The 20374-nt window shown below is 51.8% G+C and overlaps 1 long non-coding RNA gene across 1 annotated transcript in view; it reads left to right on the top strand.

Moving 5' to 3' along the window:
• Window positions 1-13956, top strand: part of LOC115945355 (uncharacterized) — a 30060-nt gene extending 16104 nt beyond the window's left edge. Inside the window, exons 2-3 of the long non-coding RNA XR_004079716.2 lie at window positions 357-397; window positions 13297-13956. This is a non-coding gene — a long non-coding RNA (uncharacterized lncRNA). The remainder of the gene's footprint in view (window positions 1-356; window positions 398-13296) is intronic.
• The last annotated feature ends 6418 nt before the right edge of the window (window positions 13957-20374 follow it).

The following is a 20374-nucleotide window of genomic DNA, read 5'->3' as shown; positions in this document are numbered from 1 at the left end:
CTGGTATCCTTCAGTGGAGAAACTGAGGGACAGAAGCCAGGAAGGCAGCAGTCAACCTGTGTTGAGCCCGCTTAGCTACGTAAAATCCCCCAGATTTTAGTTCGAAGCAGTGACCCTCAGCACTGTTCTTCCTCTCCAGCCCTTGTACCAGTTCCCAAAGCAAGGCTCATGCCCACGCTGTGTGAGACCCACACTGAGGGCAAACTGTCTCTCGCAGTTGCTGAAACAGGGGCAGCCCCATCTGTGGCAAGTCCACCTTGGTGATCAGCGGGTGTATAGAAAACAAATAAGGCCACATCATACACAGGCTGTATCCAGGCTCTGTTTCTTTGATCCCTTTTTTTCTTTTCCTATAGGGAACCTGACCTGGCTTTTGATTTCTGATGCTGCTCTGCAGGTAGGTAAAACCAGAGAGGGATTTTGATCAGGCTGTGTTCCTGGGGACAGGAATTAACCCTGGAGATGAACCATCTGACCCAATACTTGGGGCTCCCCTACAGACAGCTCTAATGGTGACACGGCATCACCCTCAAGACTTGTTAAAACCCAGACTTTTAGATTGCCGTGTATATAAAACCATTCAGCCCTGTTGCAGCACCTGTGTGTGAAACCAGAGCTGCTCTGAAGCACACCTGAAAACCTCCTCTGTGGCTATGGCAGGTCTCCATCTCCAAGCTGCTGCCAATGGCACAACCAGGCAGGACATGGTGGATACTCAGGTTTGAATGGTCCTAGGCTTTGCTCAGGTAGAGATGCAGGTGGTGAAGGGTGACAAGGTGCTCTGGGATGCCTGCCTATCCCTGGGGCTCACCTTGCTTGCTTGAGCCCTCCTGAGGCTGATGGAAGTTGCTGCCCAGCCCAGGCTATACATATTAAGTTCCCCTCATCTGGAAATGGCCTAAATGGGCTGGATCCTGAAGGAGAGGCATGCCACCAAGCCCAGCTACCTTTTCTCTCCTGAAGATAAATCTCCCACAGCACAGGCAATGGGGAGAAAGCAAACACAAATACTGAGCAGGAAAGTTTGGCTGGAGCTGGCTGCAGTACTCTGGCAAAGTAAATACTCTTGCTAGCATTTCTTCCACCTTTTGTGTGAAGCCCCCCCTTTTTATTAAAGGGGTCCTGGTGAGTTTGCTTTACCACCCATCAGAGCAGCCCTGTGGGATCAGGCTGGCTGTGGGAGGGAGATATGGAGTCAGAAAGGCCTGACCCCACCAAGGACCTTATTGCTTCTTTCAGCAAGAAGTGTAACAGCATCGTGACCCTTGGTGACATCAAGGGGCTATTTGTCACCATGAAAAATGCACATGATGTTGCTGGCAGGAGGCAGCAGGAGAGCCAAAGGCTGCAGTAAAGCATGAGGCAGCTAGTCCCACACTTACTGGCAGGCAGGAGTGCAGGCAGTACTCCAGCACCGTGTGCTGCCTGCTACTGCCTTCACTGCTCTTGTGCAGCTTGGGTGTGTATTGGGTGTCTCTGCCTGCATGCAGTGACATGCACACACATACAGCACCTCCTTTGGGACACCATGGGTGAACTCGGCAGTCTGGCTGCTTATCTCCAGCTGAGAGCAGGAACTAGACCTTAGCTGGTTTGGCCATGGGAGTGTAGAGATCCAGCAGGGAGCTGGGACCAGCATCATGTCTGGGACAGACGGCTCGGCTCTTCCTCTGCCTGCAATGACATCTTCCCAGGGATTTCAGCTTTGCAGTTATTGCACTGATGGAGAGGGATTCCTTCCCTTCAACACACCACAGCTGGGGCTGGCAGCCCTGGCTTGCAGCAAATTTGAGTCAAGCATTCAAAGCTGAAATGGGTCTTTTGAAATCCTTTCAAAGCAATGGGGCAAGGAGTCAGGTCTGCTCAGGGATTTTCAGCCTGACCCTGGGCCAGTGCTCAAATACACCCACCCACAATTCTGAGGGATTACAGGGCTGAGGCAGCAAGAAATCAGTTTGGAGATGGTCTTGGTCTTTCATGTCTCATGCACTCCTGCTGCTGGGTTCAAGCCAGCCATGATGAAAATTCAGCAGAAAAGGGTTGGCTTAAAGTCTGGCATAGGAGACAAGGAAGGTGATTCTCCAGCTGAGAGCTGGGAGCCCTAAAAGCTGGGAGCATGACCACTAACCCTGGGCATGCTCATTCCTACCACATTGCCTGTGGGATGAGCTCTTTTCTCTGCTCTTGTTAACCTAATAGCTGTCTTGCAGATCACTTAGGAGGCAGCATGTATGAAGTGTTGTATGTGTGCATCCAGGCCTGAACATCAAGTCTGGTCTCTGCTTCAGCTTCTTCCCAGCATCACTTAGCTCCTGCTGTTTCTGCAGCAGCCTGTCTGGATGAGGCCCCTCACCAGCCTCCTCATAATGTGCACACATGTTCCTGTACCTTCAGCAGCTTCTCCTGGGCTTTCCTCCTGCTCTATTTAATTAGGCACTGAGGGAGAGGGGCAGTAACCAGCAATTAGGTGAGCTGGAGAAGTGCCCTGGTTTTCTGGCCTTGCTGCTCTGAGCACCTTGGGAGCAACTTTCTCGTGAGACAGGAGAACGAGAGGCAGGGAGCCAAGGCTCTTGGAAAGACAGAGTGAAGCAGTGTCAATAGGGAGAATCAGGCAATGGGTTAAATTGTGCAGGCACAGTGGGACAAGGCAGGTCAATTCCCTGGGAAGGGGTGAGCCCATAGGGTTTGCTCCTAGCTCTGAATTGGTGGGGCTGTGGGAGTATCACTGGAGAGCATCACCTGGATGCAGGTAGATCCTTACACAGGATTGATATCCCAGGAAGCACTCAGAAGCAACAGGCTAGCATGGCTGCCTGAGCTTGGCTCTGTGGTCCCTGCCTGCTGACACGGCCAGCTTACATGGGTATGATGTCTGGATACCACAAGGTCTCATCCTCAGAGGTTGTGCGGCTTGTGCATTCATAACTGTTCTGTGATCGTCAGCAATCGCCATCCCTGTGGCTGCAGTGTCGGGGCATCCCTGGGGAGAGATTACCTCCACTGCTGACTGTGTGCCTGGCCCAGTTGGAAACAGCCCCAAGCAGCCTCTGCCTCTCTTTCTGTTGCCAACTCAAGGCCTTGGCGCTGATCTCCAGAATCGCCAAGAGATCAGGTTTTGGCCCTGCTGATAATGATGTGATCCCAAAACATTCTAGGAACACAGAACTTGAGATTCTGAGCCAGATGGTGAGCTCCTGGAGAACACAGTGGGGGTCAGGGGTCTGACTGCATCCAGGTGAGGCTGGAGGCTGCAGTTTAACTGGTGAAGGTAGTGACTGGGTGGGTGATAGACAGAGGTCATCCTGACACAAAACAACCTGTGGATTGTTCTGGAAATGCCATGGGGGAACCAGCTGAAGCACAGCATTTCAAGGCTGGGACACTTGGGAGCATACCTCTGCTCTCCTTGCTGGTTGGGAGCTATCTGAGAGGTGCTGTGAGAGTCCTATGAACTGCATGGTCCCATGCTGCAGAGGAAAAGGATGCTTGGGCAGTTAACGGGGATGACTGGAGCCCTGGTACCTGCATCCCACTGGAAGTCTAAGGCAATTTTAGACATTCTTGATCCTGGCCTCTCTGAAATGTTCAGCATTGGCTTTGCCAAGGCCAGATCTGACTTTGTGTCTGGCCAAGAAATTCCTGCCAAGATGTTTTTTGGCTAAAGTCCTGGAGGCAGGATAAATCAGTCTGGATTTGCAAACTCTGGGCAAGTGGCTGTGTGTGTGCTCAGACACGTGCCCCCAGGAGGGGCCATTCCTTATCTGCATCCATCCGTGCTGATACCCCTTCACTCGAGGTTGTCTCAGCACTTGGTCCTGCTCCTGCCTCAGATCCCTTATATTTAAATCCCATTAGGCTTCAGTGGTGTCTTCTCAGAGAACTTTACAGACGGCTTGTGTCCTATTCCCCCTCACCTGGGCAGCTGTGCCTGGTGGCATAGCATCCAAGGGGGGTGCATAATAAAAATCACCCATTTGTCCCCACAGCAAATAGCCTGGTGGTGGCAAGAGACTGGTCTCCCATTCATGAAGAACATGCAGCTCCTCAGGGGCTGATCGTGCCTTTTCTGTCTCCTCATGAAGCTGGTCCTGCATCCCCAGGTTCATGCTCTCCTCCAGCTGAGGCCACTGGATATGAATCTCCCATCCCTGCTGCTGTGGAGGAAAGAGTTACCTCTTGCTGCTGCTGAGCTCTGCCTCGCAGGGAAACCCTTGGTGGGGTGGAAGATTCTGGATCTGCCAAATTTCCCCTTGGAAACAGGATATGAAATGATCCACAGAGTCAGACCCCTGCTTGGCATTGGCTGCTGATGCCTCTGACTCCACTCATCCACCTGGTGTGAGCCCTGCCTGTCCTTACACGATGCCACCAGCAAAAGAGTGTCAGTGGGTCCAGCCATGCAGAATGAGAAAGGCACTGTGGGGAGGCTGGGGGAGAGGAGTCGAGTCTGGCCGGGTGAGGCACATTGATCAGAGGCATCCGATACATTATTCATGACCAACCTGGGCTGCAGCTCAGGAGAAAGTGGTGAGCATGCACTTCTTGGGAAATGTGCCTGCAAGAGCAGAAGAGCCCCTGTGTGAGGCTGGCAGCATTTTGAGGGAGAAGCCAAGATGCTGAATATCTCACTCCTCTGCAACACTGCCTCAGGCTGGCTGCCTTCGGTGAGCCAGCGATGGAGTTTGGTGGCCAGGTCTGTCCATGGCAAGGAAGGGGGGATTGCCTCAGGGCTGCAAAGCATTGCAGCTGAATGCTCATCAGACTCATCAGACACCCTCATCAGGCTGGGCTCATCAGACACCCTAATAGACAGACATGATGTACCAGCTTCCTTATGGCTTTTCATGCCCAAATCCACTGATATTCAAGGCACCTAAAACTGGCTGGTGAATCCCAACATCCAACAGCGTGTCGCACTAGGGAGTGTTTCTATTCAACATTGCTCTCTCTGAGAGCATCTTCTCCTTGCTGGGGCACCCTTGCGACAAGCCTTGTCACAAGCACACGTGGCTCATTTGAATGCAATGCTCCACCTCGGCCAGCAAGTTAAGGTTGCTCTGCTTCCCAGGCTGGACATGAGCACAGCGCTCAGTAGCAAGGGAGATGGGCCACACTGGACTTTCCCAAGAGAAGGGAAAGGTGGCAGTGAGGAAGGTAGGGGCACACAATGAGGACATCTGCATAGCTTCATATCAGGCTTAAGTTGGGATAGGAGTCACAGCCCAAGATGGGTGCAGTCCCCTGGGCTGATCACATCTGGAAGGCTTTAGGGAGGATCCTAAGAAAGGGACCTTGCTCCCAAAATGTCCAAGCAACCAAACCACATGGAGAGCCCATCCCTGGGAAGCTGGAGTCTCTCTGAGAGCGAGGTCCCCTACAGTGGGGTGCAACTTTCACACCGACTTCAGCCCAGCTGTCCAGGGAGCTGTGGTCAGGGCAGCTAGGGGCAGTGATGGGACAGCAGCATCACCCACGGGATCTGCTCTCCACTGCTGCAGGCATCCCTTGGGACAGGAGGCACCTCTGTGACCCATGGGACATTCACTTGCTGTGGCACTTGGCATGATGCCACCACACCGTGGAGGGACCAGAGCTGGAAAGAGACATTGGGCTGGGGCATATTGGGGTGGAAGTGCTTTGGCATTGGGGCTGAGGGGGTTTCTAATGGGGGCAAAACTGGGCTGAGAGCCACACTCTACATTTTGAAGGGAGGCCTTAGAGATTCCTGGCTCTGTGTTTTATAGCCCTCTGCCCACAGCCACAGCTCCACGGGGCTGGGTGGGGGGGCTGATATCCACCCTTCCAACCTAGGAGCATCCTCTGTGATGCTGCTTCTCTTCCTGAACCCATTTCCTCCCCTTCCTCACCCCTGGGGACGTGCTGCCTCTCTGGAGGCTGCAAATGAGCCCGCCAGGCTTGGGACACCAGCTTCCTCCCTGGAAACATCAGTGCTGTAATTCCCAGCAGAGCCGAGGTCAGTTCCATATGGCCATGGGCTCCCCTCCGCGCCGCTTGCACCCTGCCTGGCCCGGCTGCCTCGCAGCTCCTCCCTGGTGCAATATGGCACTATGCTGCCCAGCACCAGTGCTGGAGGATTAGCTCCTTTTCTGTTGTTGTTGTTGCTTTATTAGCTAAACCTAACAAGGCAGCATTTGTGCCAGCCCTTGAGGGCAGGTGGCCAGGATTTATGACTGCAGTGCTGTCGTGTGACTTGGAGTAGAGACAGCCATTTAATGCAAAGGAAAAGAGACCAGGACCCATATCCCTGGGGATTCCGGGACAATGAGGCAGCTATGATGCCCAGCAACCTTTGCTGATGCCGTGTTTGCACAGAGTGAGAGCAGGCTCCTGTGTTCCGGGGGTATTCACTGGCATCACTCACTGCAGAGCTGGCAAGGATGTTGTGCCATGCTGAGAGAGCACCCGCATTGCAAGAGTCACAGCTGGCACGGGCACGGTGCTGCTCTGAAGGGGCATTTCACTGCTCAGACACTCTCTGTGCATGAAAAGGGCATTGTAGGGGAGTGTGTGTGGCTGGGGAGCAGCTGGCATTGGCAAATCATCGTCATATCTTAAAGGCACACAAAGACCACTGCCTCCTTCCCCAAAGGGCAGTTTTGGAGCTGATGGGAGAGCAGGACATTGCTGAGGGGAGGCCAGTGGAAATCACTGAGGACATGAGCATGAAGGGGACAGTCACATGTTCCAGCTGCAATCTGGGGCCAGACAGGTCTCTGTCCCAAGCACCCAGTGGATGGCATGAGGAGGTGAGGTGCTGCCCCATGCCCTGTGCTGCTTCCCACTGGGTGCTGTGGGATGCTGGACCCTGAGAGCAGTAACACCCATCTGTCTAGATGGAGGGGATTTGGAGACTTAATAAAAGCCTCTTCACCTCCTTTCTTCTAAACTAGCCACAAGGAGCCCCTCCCGGTGGTCCCTCATAGGATTAGGGCATCTGCCCTGCAGCTGCCTGCATCCCTGCTGTGAATACCCTTCCCATGCCCTGCCCAGGGGCTGCAGTGTGCCCCCATACCTGTCTGCATAAGCCTGGTTCACACCAGGGGATCACAGAAGTTTCCTCCTGAAACTGGTTTTTAAACGGGCTCAGCTCACCCAGCGTGAAGAGCAGGATGGGCAACGCTTTATTTCAGGCGGCAGCATAAATCAGCCTGTGGCTGGTGTTGGGCTGTGCCAGACGTTCCCCTGGGGAAGCAGAGGCAGCCGCAGGGGATGTTTCTCCAGGCCTGAGTTTGCAGCTCGGGGCCTGAGTACGAATCCACGGCCACGTTCAGGTTCAGAAGAGGGACTGGGGACATGCAAGGGACACACATGGCCCTCTGGCAGTGAAGGAGAAGAGCCAGCTGGACGCTGTGATTTCTCAGCTCACTGCCGCCAGCTTTGCTGGAGCCGGTTTGCTAGACCAGGGTACACCAAACAGCTTGGGGATGCTCGGGAGAATGCACAGCTCCCTCTAAGGAGGGATCCGAGCGAGATGGGTGTGCAGGGAGGGTCAGGAGGCGGCAGGGTGTGAGGGAAGGAGCCACACGAGACAAAAAGCACTCAAAAAAGTCCTCGGCAGCCAAACTCACTAGCCCAGACACGCTGCAAAGTACCTCTCACTGGGAGCCGCCGCTTGAAAACAGCCTTTGAGGAAAAGCCGGGGAGCACAAACGCGTTTCTCCTCCTTCCCCTGAGGGAAGCTCCTGCTCCACGGCAGGGTGCTGCACCCCACCTGGAGGAGGACACTCGTGGGGGCTTGTAATGGCTTCCTTAGTGCGGAATGGGGGACTTGGGGGGAGCATGAGGAAGGGGGTAAGTGGGGGACAGCCTTTCCAAGCTGTTGCTGCGGTGGAGAGAAGGGAAGCTCTGCCTCTCTGCTCACCTCCGTCCTGAAGGGTCTGCCGGGAACAGGGCGGGCGGTTTTGGGCGGCGAGGGGGCCCCAGCTCCCCGCAGTCCCTCTCTCCTACAGCAGAGGGCACCCTGCTCCACGCTTGCGAGGCGCGGCGCAGCGAGGAGGTTCGGGTTTGGGGTGGCCGGTTCCCAAAGCCCCGAGCAAAGCACCCTGCCCCGAAACAGGGACCCCTGCCCCGCGGAGTGCGAGGTGGTTTGCAGCCTGCAGCCCTGCGGCTCTGCAGCCCTGCACCCTGTTCCAGAGGGCAAGGTGGTTTGAAACCTGCACCCCTGCATCCATGCACCATGGAGAGCAAGGTGGTTTCCAGCCTGCAGCCCTGCAACCCCTGCAGTTCTGCAGCCCTGCCCCATGGAGGGCAAGGTGGTGTGCAGCCTGCGTCCCTGCCCATGCCACGTCCTGCCCCTACCACTCTGGTCTTCCCAGTTACTAAGGATTGCCTAGAGCTGGATCAGTCTCAGACAGGCACTTCAATGATGCTCTGTATAGGGAACAGCTGCAATGCCCACAAGGATGAAGAAACACCATGGGGATATGATAGAAGGTTAAAATATCACAAAAGGCAAGGAAAGGGGAGGAAGGGTGACTGTTCCTAACATCTGCAACAGAAGATTGTGGCAGCACATGGAGACTGAAAGTGGAGATGCGAAACGGGCAGTGTAGGTCACATGAGGCTGCCCTGCTGCAGGAGGCTCTGGGTGCTCAGTGGTTCACACATAGCTGATAAACAAGTGGACAAAATCATGGCAGAAAAAAGCACGGAAGTCACTTAGATATAAATGCTCCAACTGTGCTACTGGTGGCCAGAGGACAGAGAACCACCTGTTCAATCCCATCCTATGGTTCCTGCTCCTGCACTTCTCCCTGCTCATCTGGGAGACATCCAGGCTGGCTGTGGTGGAGAAAGACCTCTGGCTGGCCTGCTCTACCTCTCTTTCCTTCCCACACAATATGGACTTCATGCTGCAGTATGTCCTACCAAGCCTCCCTCCACCTTAAAATCTAATTGATTTTCTGGGCTTTTTATTTTTGCCCCTAAAAGAGGCGAGTTGCTCCTACCCAAGAATACCTGTCCCATCTGGCTTTTGGGTCACTTGTTTCATTGCACAAGCAAAGGACCAAGAAACAGACTATAAAAATTACTGCCTGCAGCTGAACCTCTCTGGGAAGCCTGGATACACAAAGGAGGTGGCTTTAGGGGAAGACGGTGTCATAGGATCTAGACTATAAAACACCCCCTTCCGCTGCAGGGACAGAGGCCCACATTCACGCAGAGGAAGGATCAGAGCTGTAATTCAGATGCTCTTGCAATTTTAGAGTGTGTCAGCTCTGGGAAATCCCCAAAGCTCATCGCCAGATTAAGAATTAGCTCCAGATTGTAGTGAGATGGATTGGCATCCTGGCACGGTACCCTCCAGCAGCCCGTCATAGCTGCTGCTGGTCCTATGTGATGTGATCGGTCCCTGCTGCATAAGGGAAGGAAAAGCTAGGGAAGAAACCAAAACAAGCAGACAAGGAACTGGCACCAAGCCCTTGGTCATTGGCCAGATCCCAAGGGCCCTCGCTGAGCTGATTACCAGCAGCTTGATCTCTCCTCCAACTCCACAGCCTGGTGCCCACACAAGGCAGCCCAGGGAGAACCAATGCACCGGATGCCTGCTTTTATGGATGCAGTTTCTTCCAGCTTAGCTTTTCTGGCTGTATGTTTTGTTTCTCACCTACCCCAGCAATGAAGTGCACAGGGCAGGGAGAGAGAAAGCTTTGTGCTAAGCCACCATCCCTTGCCAGCCTGTGCTGTCCAGGCACCCTGGCAAGCCTTTGGCTGGTTGTCTGAAGGCCAGGAGTTACCAGCATTGCTCAGGAGCAAGAAAGGTCCCCTGGGGACAGGACTGGGGTGACAGAGGACACCATGGGAAAAGCCACTTTGCTGATGGCAGAGCTTGGAAGGACGATGGCTGGTGTCCCAGCAAAGGGATGGGCAGACCCGAACATGGGCTGTGTGTGCCTTCTGGGCAAGAGCCCTCTCTGCTCTGAGACCCCCTTTGTCCTCCTGTCTCCCCTGTTGGGGATGGGACACAGAAAAGATTTGTTGCCATTTTTCTTGCAGGACTACTGGCAAAGAATTTTGCTGGGCAGGAAACTTTACAAAAACCCTTGGGAAACTCACCAGAGGAGCAGGGAGCGATGAGGGGCATCCCTCCCAGGGGCTGTTTCATCCTGAAGAGGAAGGAGCCCACAGAAGGACAAGCAGAATGTCCTGTGTATGGTCTCTGGTGCCCCATGCTGCCATCTCATTTCCAGAAGACAACCAGGGGCAGCAACCCTGGGGCTCCTGGTCTCTCCCAGCAAGCCAAGGCACACAGAGTCTGGCCAGGCTGTGATGTGAATCACAACAGCCTCCCATCTGCCTGTGCACACCAGGGAAAGTGAAGGATGTTGCTGTGCTGCTCTTTCTGCTCTCATTCTCTCTCTGAGCTGACAGGAGTTGTTCTGAGTTTTTCCTCTCCTTCATCTTTTCCTCCCCAGCTGACTGCCTGCAGCTCCAAGTGAGAGCCCATCACCTTGACCTCTCAGCTGCAGGGTTCAGACATTTCCTGGGGCTTTGTGATTTGTTCTGGAAATGATACTGCCACCTTTACCTTGCCCCTTTTCTTGCCCCACAGTCTGGCAAGTTAAGTCTGATGGTTAAATACCACATACCCTCTGTGCTTGCTATGCCACGATGTGCCCATGATGGTATTGAGACACCCCAGGGAGCTCATGAATTTGAGGATCCCACAAACAGCCCAGGAGATGGAGGAAAAGCTCCAAACCAGGAGGTAATTGCCCCAGCCCAACTTCACGGACAAGTGGTGCCTCAGGCATTTGGAGGAGAAGGATTATACACTGTCATGGTGTGAAAAAGAATTACAGTCTGGGGCTGAGAGGTGAAAAGCAAATTGAGATGTTTAAATAGTGCAGGAGATATAGGACATGCTGTGCTTTCTCCTAGAAGAAAGGGTGGGAGATGTAGCAGTGAGGCTGGGTAGGAGCTTGAAGTCATCTGACAAATCTTTGTTGGTGTTAACACATACCAGTACAGTTGACATCCTATGGGAAAAAGTCCAAAGGGGATATGTAGAACCTCTTCCATCCCCAAAAGAAAAAGAAGAAAGTGTTAGGTGTGAGTTGGTTTTGTCACTCGAAACCCTGGGCTGTGCAGGGAGCAGAGCTACATATGGAAATGGGGCTCTATTGGCTACTGCTATGGCTTTGAGATGAGCTGGTGACAGTATGGGAAAGGACTGGGCTGAGAGTGCAAGGCAGAGATGCTGAGGAGGTAAAAGCAGTTGTAACACAATGTATTATCAACTGAATGAGCCCATGTGGGAGAGGACACGACTGGGAGGGATCTTGGTCACATATTTGCTGGGGTTAGATGTGTGCTTACCAAGCCAAAGGAATGGGAAGCCTTCCCTGATGAGGAACAACTTGATGCCATTGGTAGGAATAAAAGCCACTGGTATGGTTCACGTGAGGGGAACTGTTTAAGGACAGTCTGTGTGAGAGCTGTGTGGGAGGGAGCACTTTATGATCGGGCTGGTTCTTCCGTTTAGAATTATTGATAACTGTGAAGTACGAGATCTGGACTGCACATGGAATGATGTGCTAATGCTAACACCCAAGAGCAGTCCTGCCTGCCAGGCTCCGCACCAGGCAGCTGAACCAGAGAGCAGAAGCACTTCATTACTCCTTGCCCTGCCATCGATGAAACTGGTATAAAACACTGGGTTGTTCAGAGAAACTACACCCGGGTGAAGACCATCCTGAAGGCCTGACACATCCACTAGTTAAAAAACAAAGAATGGAGGTTGCCAGAACTATAGGCAATAATCTGACAGGAAAGGAACCACACAAGACACAAAATAACATTACTCCAGACCTTGCTATGACAGATACAGATGAATTAATCTCTGGGCTGGAAGGCAGTGGTTGCCGGGGGACTAGTCAGCATGACCTGATTCCGTTTGTTCTGGGTGAAAAGGGGCAGTTCTGGCTCATTTACATGTGATACTCCATAGGGTTAATTATTCCAAAGCTGAGAGAAAGTAGGAGAGAAACTGGATGGGAGGAATAATTTAGAAAAAATGTGAGAAAATACTGTGAGCTCTTCAGAAAGAATTTTTGATAGCTGACAGGTCACAGTGCAAATGGAGAGGAAATGGGTTTGGCTATGGGCCCATTCTGATTCCCTGGCAAATTAGAAACCAAAGAACTACACATCAGAACTGGAGGGGAGGGAAGACATTAAAAATCAATCAATAAAATGGAAACTTAAGATATTGATTGGGAAAGTTAAAGAACAAGTTAAAAAAATCCATGTTGGGCAGGGTGAGGACAACAGGAGAGACTTGCAGGTAGATGGAGAACAAAAGAAGTGACAGCACTGGTACAGTATCCACCTAACACCACGGAGATGATAAAACTAAGAGTGATATATAAAAGTTGTTGTGCTCAGTAAGTATTTGGAGAGCAGGAAGGGGATATACTTGTATTAGATGAGATATCATACAGACCACTGGAATCTTGGAAAGATATTAGAGCACATACAAGAGCAAACTCACAAGCCCAGAAGAGTCCTTAGAGAGCTGGCAGAGGTGTCCTGTCTTACTAATCTTTATTTGCAAGAAGATCAGAGAAATGCTAATGTTTTGCCATAATTTCCAAAGAAGGCAAATGAGATCACTGGATAAATCAGACCTGTTAACCTGGCATCATGCAAAAGAGTGGAAGAGAATCTGAGTTTTAACCAACACAGAACTAACAGGCGAGAATATAAATAATAAATTTCTCTGGTTTTGTGGCAACAAAATTTGGTTGGTACATAAAAGTGATCCTGGTTTTGGTAAGTGAAGGTCACTGAATGACCACATTATTTTTGTGAAGGTTTTGACTGAGAACTCTGCGATACAACGTGATAAAGTATTCCCTACAGGGTGGGCCTTCAAAATAATTTTCTGTTGACACAGAGGAGTTTTCCCCTGGAAGATGGATGTTCCTGAATCCTTACTGCTGATAACGCTGGCACATGGCAGAAGGATGGGTAATGAGATAAGGGCATCACAGTTCTGTTCAGTGGTTTGCTCCCTTGGTGAACTCAACCCATTTAAATCAAACATCTTAGCAAATCAGATGTAAGAAGCATGGAACAGATTGTGGACTTCATGTACCAAGTGGGAGGCTGGAAAGGTTCAGGTAAACAAACTCAACCAAAGCTCCCACTGTGATATGGGAGTAAAAGGAGTAGCAAAATTTTTGGATGTTCAAATAGCAGTTAACATGGCTGACACGGAAGTCCTGCCTATGATTTTCAGTTTTGGTTTGTTTGTCTTGCTTTGTTTTTCAGGAGGCTGAAATGTGGGAGAAGATGTAGAAAAGAATCACTACAAGAAAGCCAAGCATGGGAGAGAACGAGAGCACACATGCCCAGTCTGGTTATCTAAATGAAACAGAGATTAAGAGGTATATGAGTGTTTTCTTAAAGCCAGGAAAGCTAATTTCAGTTGTTGTAGGTAACACCGAACATTTACAGGGGAGAAACCAACAAGACACAAACTCTACAGCCTGCTGCTGACACAAAGGACACGTTCTGACAAAGTAAAACCTCCATCCATTTCTCATTGTATTCCCAGTCTCTCTGGCTTGGCAGAAGGAAGATGCACCACAGGTGTCGGAGACCTCACCCTGGGAAACAAAACTCTCAGACACGCCCTTCAATCCCCTACAGCAATCCAAACGTACATATTCATCTCAACATACCCCAAGCAGGTATCCCACAGCACATACCTGGGATACCTACCACTGCTGGCTAACAACTACATTCCTATCAGTTCCATGTTAGTTGAAACATTAGGGCCACTTAATGTATTATTATCGGTGCTTGATCTCACAAGTTTCTTAAAGAAGTTGGTGCTCATACAGCTTGACTTTGTTAATGTCTTATGAGGATAGCCGATGCCCTTACAACTCTGTCTACACCCATTTTAATCTAGCACCTTTACACATAGAGAGATTTATTGTTTTATCGCTCCATTAACAAAATCATCCACCTTAGTCTTCATCAGAGGTCCTACGACTCTTTTCTTTATACTAACTGACAAAGCACTTAACTAAGAGTTAAAGTTTTTGAAGTTAAAATGCTCTCAGGAGCCTAATTACCTCCATTTCAATATTTTACTATAGGCAACAAACCAATGGCTAAATTCCAAAGCCAGGGTAAACCCACATTAGAAATTATCAAGCTTCTTCAATGAGAAGCATGATTAATCATCCGACCCAAGCAGCTAATAAGAGGCTGAGTTTAAAATCTATGGCTTCATCTCCAGGTCAAGACTTGGTTACCTTCTAGAAGTAGTGCTTGATTTGGCATCCACTGTAGAAGTGGGCGAAATACAGTGGCCTGTGGTGTAAAGAAGCCACATGGGAGGGGTAGCCATTCTTTCTTGTCTGATCCTCCCAAACATACCGCACCTCCACCTGCTTCACCAAGACCTGGGGGTTGGTGAATGGGCTCCCTAAAATCACAGTTGGGGAGAAAGCTCTCAATCCAGCCTGCTTTCCTCTCTGCCTTCAAGGGATCCCTTAATATGCAGTGTAAAACAGTCAGGAGCAGAGAGCCAAAGGGTGGCTAATCCCAGCCCAGGGTCAGGAAAGGCCTGTGAGCCTCTCTGATATGTAAATCTTTGGCACATATCTAGAACTTTGACCAACCTGAAAGACTGAACAGGGCCTTCCTCTGAGGTCTCAGCTTAGGGAACTTGTTCCTTTTCAAAATCCTAGCTCCCACCCTGAGGTTGAGCCCACAGCTCATGGTGCTGGAGGGAAGTCCCATTAGATCAGAGCTGCTAATATAACCTTACAGCAGCTATGCCAGGATTGTCTTCTCACAAGTTACCTTGTGATGGCTTATTAACTAGGAAGTACCTCAGGACACAATGTTTTCTCTGTGGTGGAAGGCATAATGGAATGGGTGAAAGGTGGGAGGATGAACTGTGCACTGAAGGTGGCTCTCTGTCCTGCTTGATGGTAATGGGCATTCCAGTATTAGTTAGTTACATCAGGGGTAGTAAAATTTCACCTTCAGGTATCACCTTGAAGCATCCCTCAGTCAAGCTTTGCTCCAGACTTCTGCTGGCAGACTCCATACTATCCCTCTGGACATGTTCACATCCCTATTAGCTCCTCCCTTCCTTACTACCATTTCTGGCTGCCCCATAGCAGCACAGTACCCTGGATATGAATAGTTTTCCCTGAGGAGACAAGCAGTGAGCATGCAGCGTTGCCACATTTCTGAAAGGATGGACTTTTGACATCCTGAGTGAGTTCAAACTCTCCTTGTCCTTGGATGCTCCATGATGTGAGGCTGTGGTACAGCCTGAAAGGCAAGGTTAGGGCCATCATTTGTTCCTTTGACAGAAAACATTAGAAAGGCAACCACAATGCTTCTAGGACCTCCTCAGGAGACAGGCCAAAACAGTGGAACCCACTTATCCAAAAGGGACAGGCTGCTCCCAGTCTCCCTGCACCCCCTTGTTTCCTGGGCTGTTCATTTCTTGCTGCTTGAGTACAGAGCAAAGGCCCCTGCTTTGACACATGTGCAGGTGTTGACTATCACAACACAATGCTGTTCCATGGACTTACGCTCCCAGGGAGCATGTGAGATATCAACAAAAGCCATGGCAATTTGGGAAGGGCACCGTAGACCCCACTTGGGTGCTATGAAGGGGAACCTGGATGGGAATAGATGTGGGGTGAGTGTGGGTGCCTCTGCGGGTGCTTGGGAGCAGAGCTGCCCCATGTGCTTCGAGCTGCAGTCCCACACACTTAATCAGCACCAAATGTGCACATGCATAAAGTGAACAGAGGGAAAGCCTTTGTGAGGCAACGGTGACTGCTGCTGTGGAAACAGTCCGAGAACCCTTAAAGTTTACTGCTTTTACTACTAGCCTGGCCTGGAAGCTTTTATTGCTCCCGACACAGCCAGGACTTTGCTCTAAAGCCAACCAATGGGAAGCATCAGAAAACCTGCGCCAGTATCTATAAGCATGCGCGCACCTTTGTGTGTGTAGGCATTCCTCCATGTGTGGGTGCCCGTGTGTGTGCTTGTGAATGTGCCAAGGGGCATGATCAGGGGTTTGTGTGGAGCAGGAGCGCACCCCGCCTGCCCCGGGTGCTGGTGTGGGGAGCCAGGCCGGGGGCTGCTGCTGGCTGCAGGCTGCCTCCCACTGCCGGTAGGCTCTGGGGGGAAAGTTCAGCACTTCTGCAAACAGAGGCCTCCCTTACAGACGTCGGCAGCCACTTCATGGGCGGGTTTGCAAAGGAGCTCCGTGCCCCACTGCAGAGCTGGAAGGAAGCAGGCACCTTCTTGCAGACAGTGTGTCACCTTGAGCCCACCTCCAAGCTCTTTGGAGGGTCTGCCCTCCCAGTGTCCCACACCATGCCACGTGTTTTTGTGTCCCCACAACAGGGAGGTGTGAGAGGTGCTGAGGCTCTGGAAGGTGATGATGTTATCTTTGCTGATACAGGTGGCAAAGCTCCCCCAGGTCCAGAGGAGCTGCCAGCAGCCCATGGCAGCCCCAGCATCACATCTGTCCTCCTCCCCACCTGGGGTATGAACCCCTGCCAAGAGCAGGGCAGGTGCCTGGTAGCTCTTGGTTAAGGGGTCACACATGTAGCTTGAGACGTCAGCACTGCCATGCACCTGGTGCTGTTGTGGAAGACCCAAAGCTGGAGAATCCTGTGGGTCCATAAGGCCTGATGGGCACTTTCCCCTTGCCTGGCTCCTGTCCTCAAGGTTCTTTTCCTGGGACTAACACCAACCTCCTTGTGCCCACAGCAGCCAGAGGCACTCAGCCACATTTTTTCTGCTGGTCCAGGCTGGCAAGAGAAGCCTGAAACCTGGCCTCCTCTGCTGCCTGCAGCCCTCTCATGACCCACAGTGTCTGGGAGCTGTGGCAGGCATGCCTGCTGCACCACACAGTGTTTCTGCAGGCAAGGAGGCCTTTGAGAGGCCAGGATAATGGCTAATGGTGCTGTTTTCCTCTGCTCTGCTTTCCTTCAAGTGAATTACCAGGGTCTTGCTGGGAATTATCCTGCCATTACCCAGCGCTCTGGGGAGCTGCCAGTGATTTACTTAACAGCAAACAACACAAAGAGACGGACATGGCAGGAGCTACACAACCAAACAAGCTGGGGAACGTACAACTGGAAGAAAAATGCTGTAACAGCAGCTGGGGTGCAGGGATCTGGCCAGGGCCGGCAGCCAGAGATGGGCACAAGATGACCCCAGGAGCTGTTCTCCATTTCCACATGGAGTAATGGAGCTGTTCTCCCCCAAGGACAGATTTCATCTGTGGTGCAGCAGAGTGTGATGGAAATGTCCAAAAGTAGTGACCCAGCAGAGTTGTGCCCAGCTGGCCAGGGAGGACCTCAGGGATGCATTGGTACAAGAGGAACATACACTTATTTCTGTTCCTGGAAAGCCATGAGTCTCAAGGATGGTGGGAGGCTGCAAGTGAGCATGTCAGCAGTGGAGCTGTGGCTGTCCCCCTGCTCTCACACTGAGACCCAGCCAGTGCCTGCACAGGGGTCAGCAGGGACAATGGGTCCCGACACACACCCCTTCCCATTGTCTCTTTGTACCTTCCAGAATTCGTCCTTGTCACCCTTTATTGTCCCATGGGTGAGAGCAGCCCTTGGACTCCTCTGGCCTGCCTTGTCCCAGCCACACTGCTGCCTGTGACAGTCTCTGCACTGAGGGACCACCATGGTGTGACTGCCCAGGGCTGCTCCCTTCTCCCTCCAAAACAGCCCTCTATATGCAAAAGGATGTGGACACCCCTGCAGACATGTGCCACCCATGTGTGTCCCCACCACCTTCCCATAAGCTCTTGTGCTTGCCATGTCCCCCCTCTCCTTGCACAGGCTGCCCCTGCACAGCCTCCACGCACCCGTCTGCAGTGCCATGCACCCCCAAGCCACCGAGCACCCAGAGGGATGCCCTTGTCCTCCTGCCCCATGCTCTGCACAGACACACTCTCCTCTTGATGCTTCACAGGCGCCTGGTGAAGGAGGGGCTCGGTCAAGTGCTAGAAAGTTGTTCCTACTCTGCGCTGGGAGCAACCACATTACTCACGAGTCCTTTTTTAGTTCGGGTATGTGTTTCCCCCCTTCCATCTCCAGTCCATTAGCTACTATGGAAACAACATGTCATTGCCCGGAGGTGGAGTTCAGCCACAGCCAAAACAGCCGCAGATAAATTCCAGCACCCAAATTCACATCCTGAGGCAAAGCCCATGCAGCTTAGCCAGGAACAGGAGCAGAGTCCTGGCTATGTTAAAGAAGTAGATCTCAGCCCAGCCCTGCTGGCTGAGAGAAGTGTGGGGTGCAGGAAGCACTGGTGAGGACCTTGTTGTCCCAGCCAGGGTGGAAATGGCATGGCTGGGGAAGGCCAGGGTGATTTACTTTTCTGGAGCCTGACTGAGGGTGAGTAGTGTGGAGATAAATAGATTTGCAGGGCCTTGGCTACCTCATTTCTGCTCTGTCCTGTGGCACCCACTGCCCAGCCCAGATTGACATTGCAAGGTGTCCAGCCTGAGTCTCGCCCAGGCCCACATCACAGAGGCCTGGACATAGAACAGTTGATCCTCACTGGACCAGGGCAGCCAAGGTGCCTGCTTGAGCTAAGCTGCTGGGTCTTCCTGCAGGCAAGCAGTGGAGATGGAAGCACTGTGGGCTGTCCTCCTCTAACTACATCCCTATATTGTTAATCACCTGGATCTGGGGAGGAACCATCAGTATCCCCATGCCTGCTAGCTCCCTGTATGGGGAACTGCACCCATGGCAAGGCAAGAGCTGTGGGGTCTGAAGGGAACTGCAGTTTAAGTGTGGCTGCTCCTTACCATATCCAGGGACCCCAGGAAAAAGGAGGATAAGCAGGGATGGTGGCACATCCTGCTTAGAGGGTTTCATAGCAAGGGCAAGTCCTGGTTCTGGTCTCTGCTGGCAGATGGAAAATGCAGAGATAGGAAGCAACGTCCTTGGAAAGAGGAACTTTCCTTGGTGGCAGCCAGCAGCTTGTGATGGGACTGTCCCACCTGGCACTGGAGCTGTCCAGCTTCCTGTGGGCATCCTTCAAGCCCAGACTGCCCAGGAGGTGCCATGCCCCACCCTGGTGGCTCTGCCACCCTGCAATGCCAGCACCTGGGCACAGCAGTATCACATAGGCTACGGAAAAACTATCCCAGCACCTCCAACACCTCATCACCAGTGAGCTCTGGCCCTAGCTTGGAACCCTCCTCCCTTATACAGCTTCTCCAGGAGATAAAGCAGGAAAACCTGTTAGTCCCTGGGGCACTCTGGGAGAGATCCACCAACTTCCAAGTTGGAGCAGTGACCTCTGTAAGTGCCTGTCTGGATCGGAGCCAGCAGGAGCAAACTCTGGCCATGAGGCTCCCTTGGAGGAGAAGGGAGAGACTGGAGGTTAGTAGGGATGCCTTTCCAAAGGAGGCAGAGAAATTGCCCATAAGCAAGGCTTCTCCACAAAGAGGCAAGCAATGTCTCTTAAAAATACCTGAACAAACACTGGGAGGAGGAAAAAAATAATGCAGGTTTCTAGAGCAGGGGTTTCAACTTGATCTACTTTGCTGATCTCCAAAAATATCCCACCAGAGATGTGAGTTCCTTTGTCCACACCACCTGGCAAAACACTTGGTGGCCTCAGTTACTCTTCCTTAAAAGCAGTCCATGGAGCCATGGGGATCCCCCAACCGTGAAAGCTGCAGCTCTTGAGTCCACTGGAAATATGTAACTAACTTGGCTGGTTTACCCATGTGGAAGCCCATGGAATGGATTGCACCCAGAACCCCAGGCCTGGCAGCGAGCATCCTCCCTCTGCTTTGTCACTTGTTTCCAGCTCACTTGCAAGAAGAACTAGGATCTCTCCCCTTCAGCTTCCCATCAAATTAATTTAAATTGGTCCCATAAGTTTGCAACAATTAGAAGGGAATGAGAAGCAAAACTGGGATGAAGGCTCCCTTTCCTTGGAGACCAGTGTGAAAAGTAGCTAGAAAAAATGCTGGGGGGATGTGGGAGGGTGGAAGGAAGTAGGAAGAGAGACATCTTTCTCCTAAGAGAGGAGGCTGAAATATCCCTCCTCTACAAAACCCTGCAGATCCACAGGGATGATCCACACCTACTTCACAAACCCTGAAGTAGGTGTGGAGGCACCACATTACTTCAGGTGTCTCCACTGAAGTAGGATGTGTGAGCATCCTGCTCCAGAGGGGGCAGTCCCAAACAGATTTATCCCGATGGCACATCCTTGTCCTGGATCTGAGAAACAGCACCCAAGAAAATCCCTTGCAGGTAGAGATCTTCCCTGTGTTCCCATCCTGGGGTTAGGGGTGTGAACACAGCTCATACCT

The sequence above is a fragment of the Melopsittacus undulatus genome, chromosome 6, assembly GCF_012275295.1.
Source record: "Melopsittacus undulatus isolate bMelUnd1 chromosome 6, bMelUnd1.mat.Z, whole genome shotgun sequence".
Taxonomy (NCBI): Eukaryota; Metazoa; Chordata; class Aves; order Psittaciformes; family Psittaculidae; genus Melopsittacus; species Melopsittacus undulatus.
This window is presented reverse-complemented; position numbering and strand designations above follow the sequence as displayed.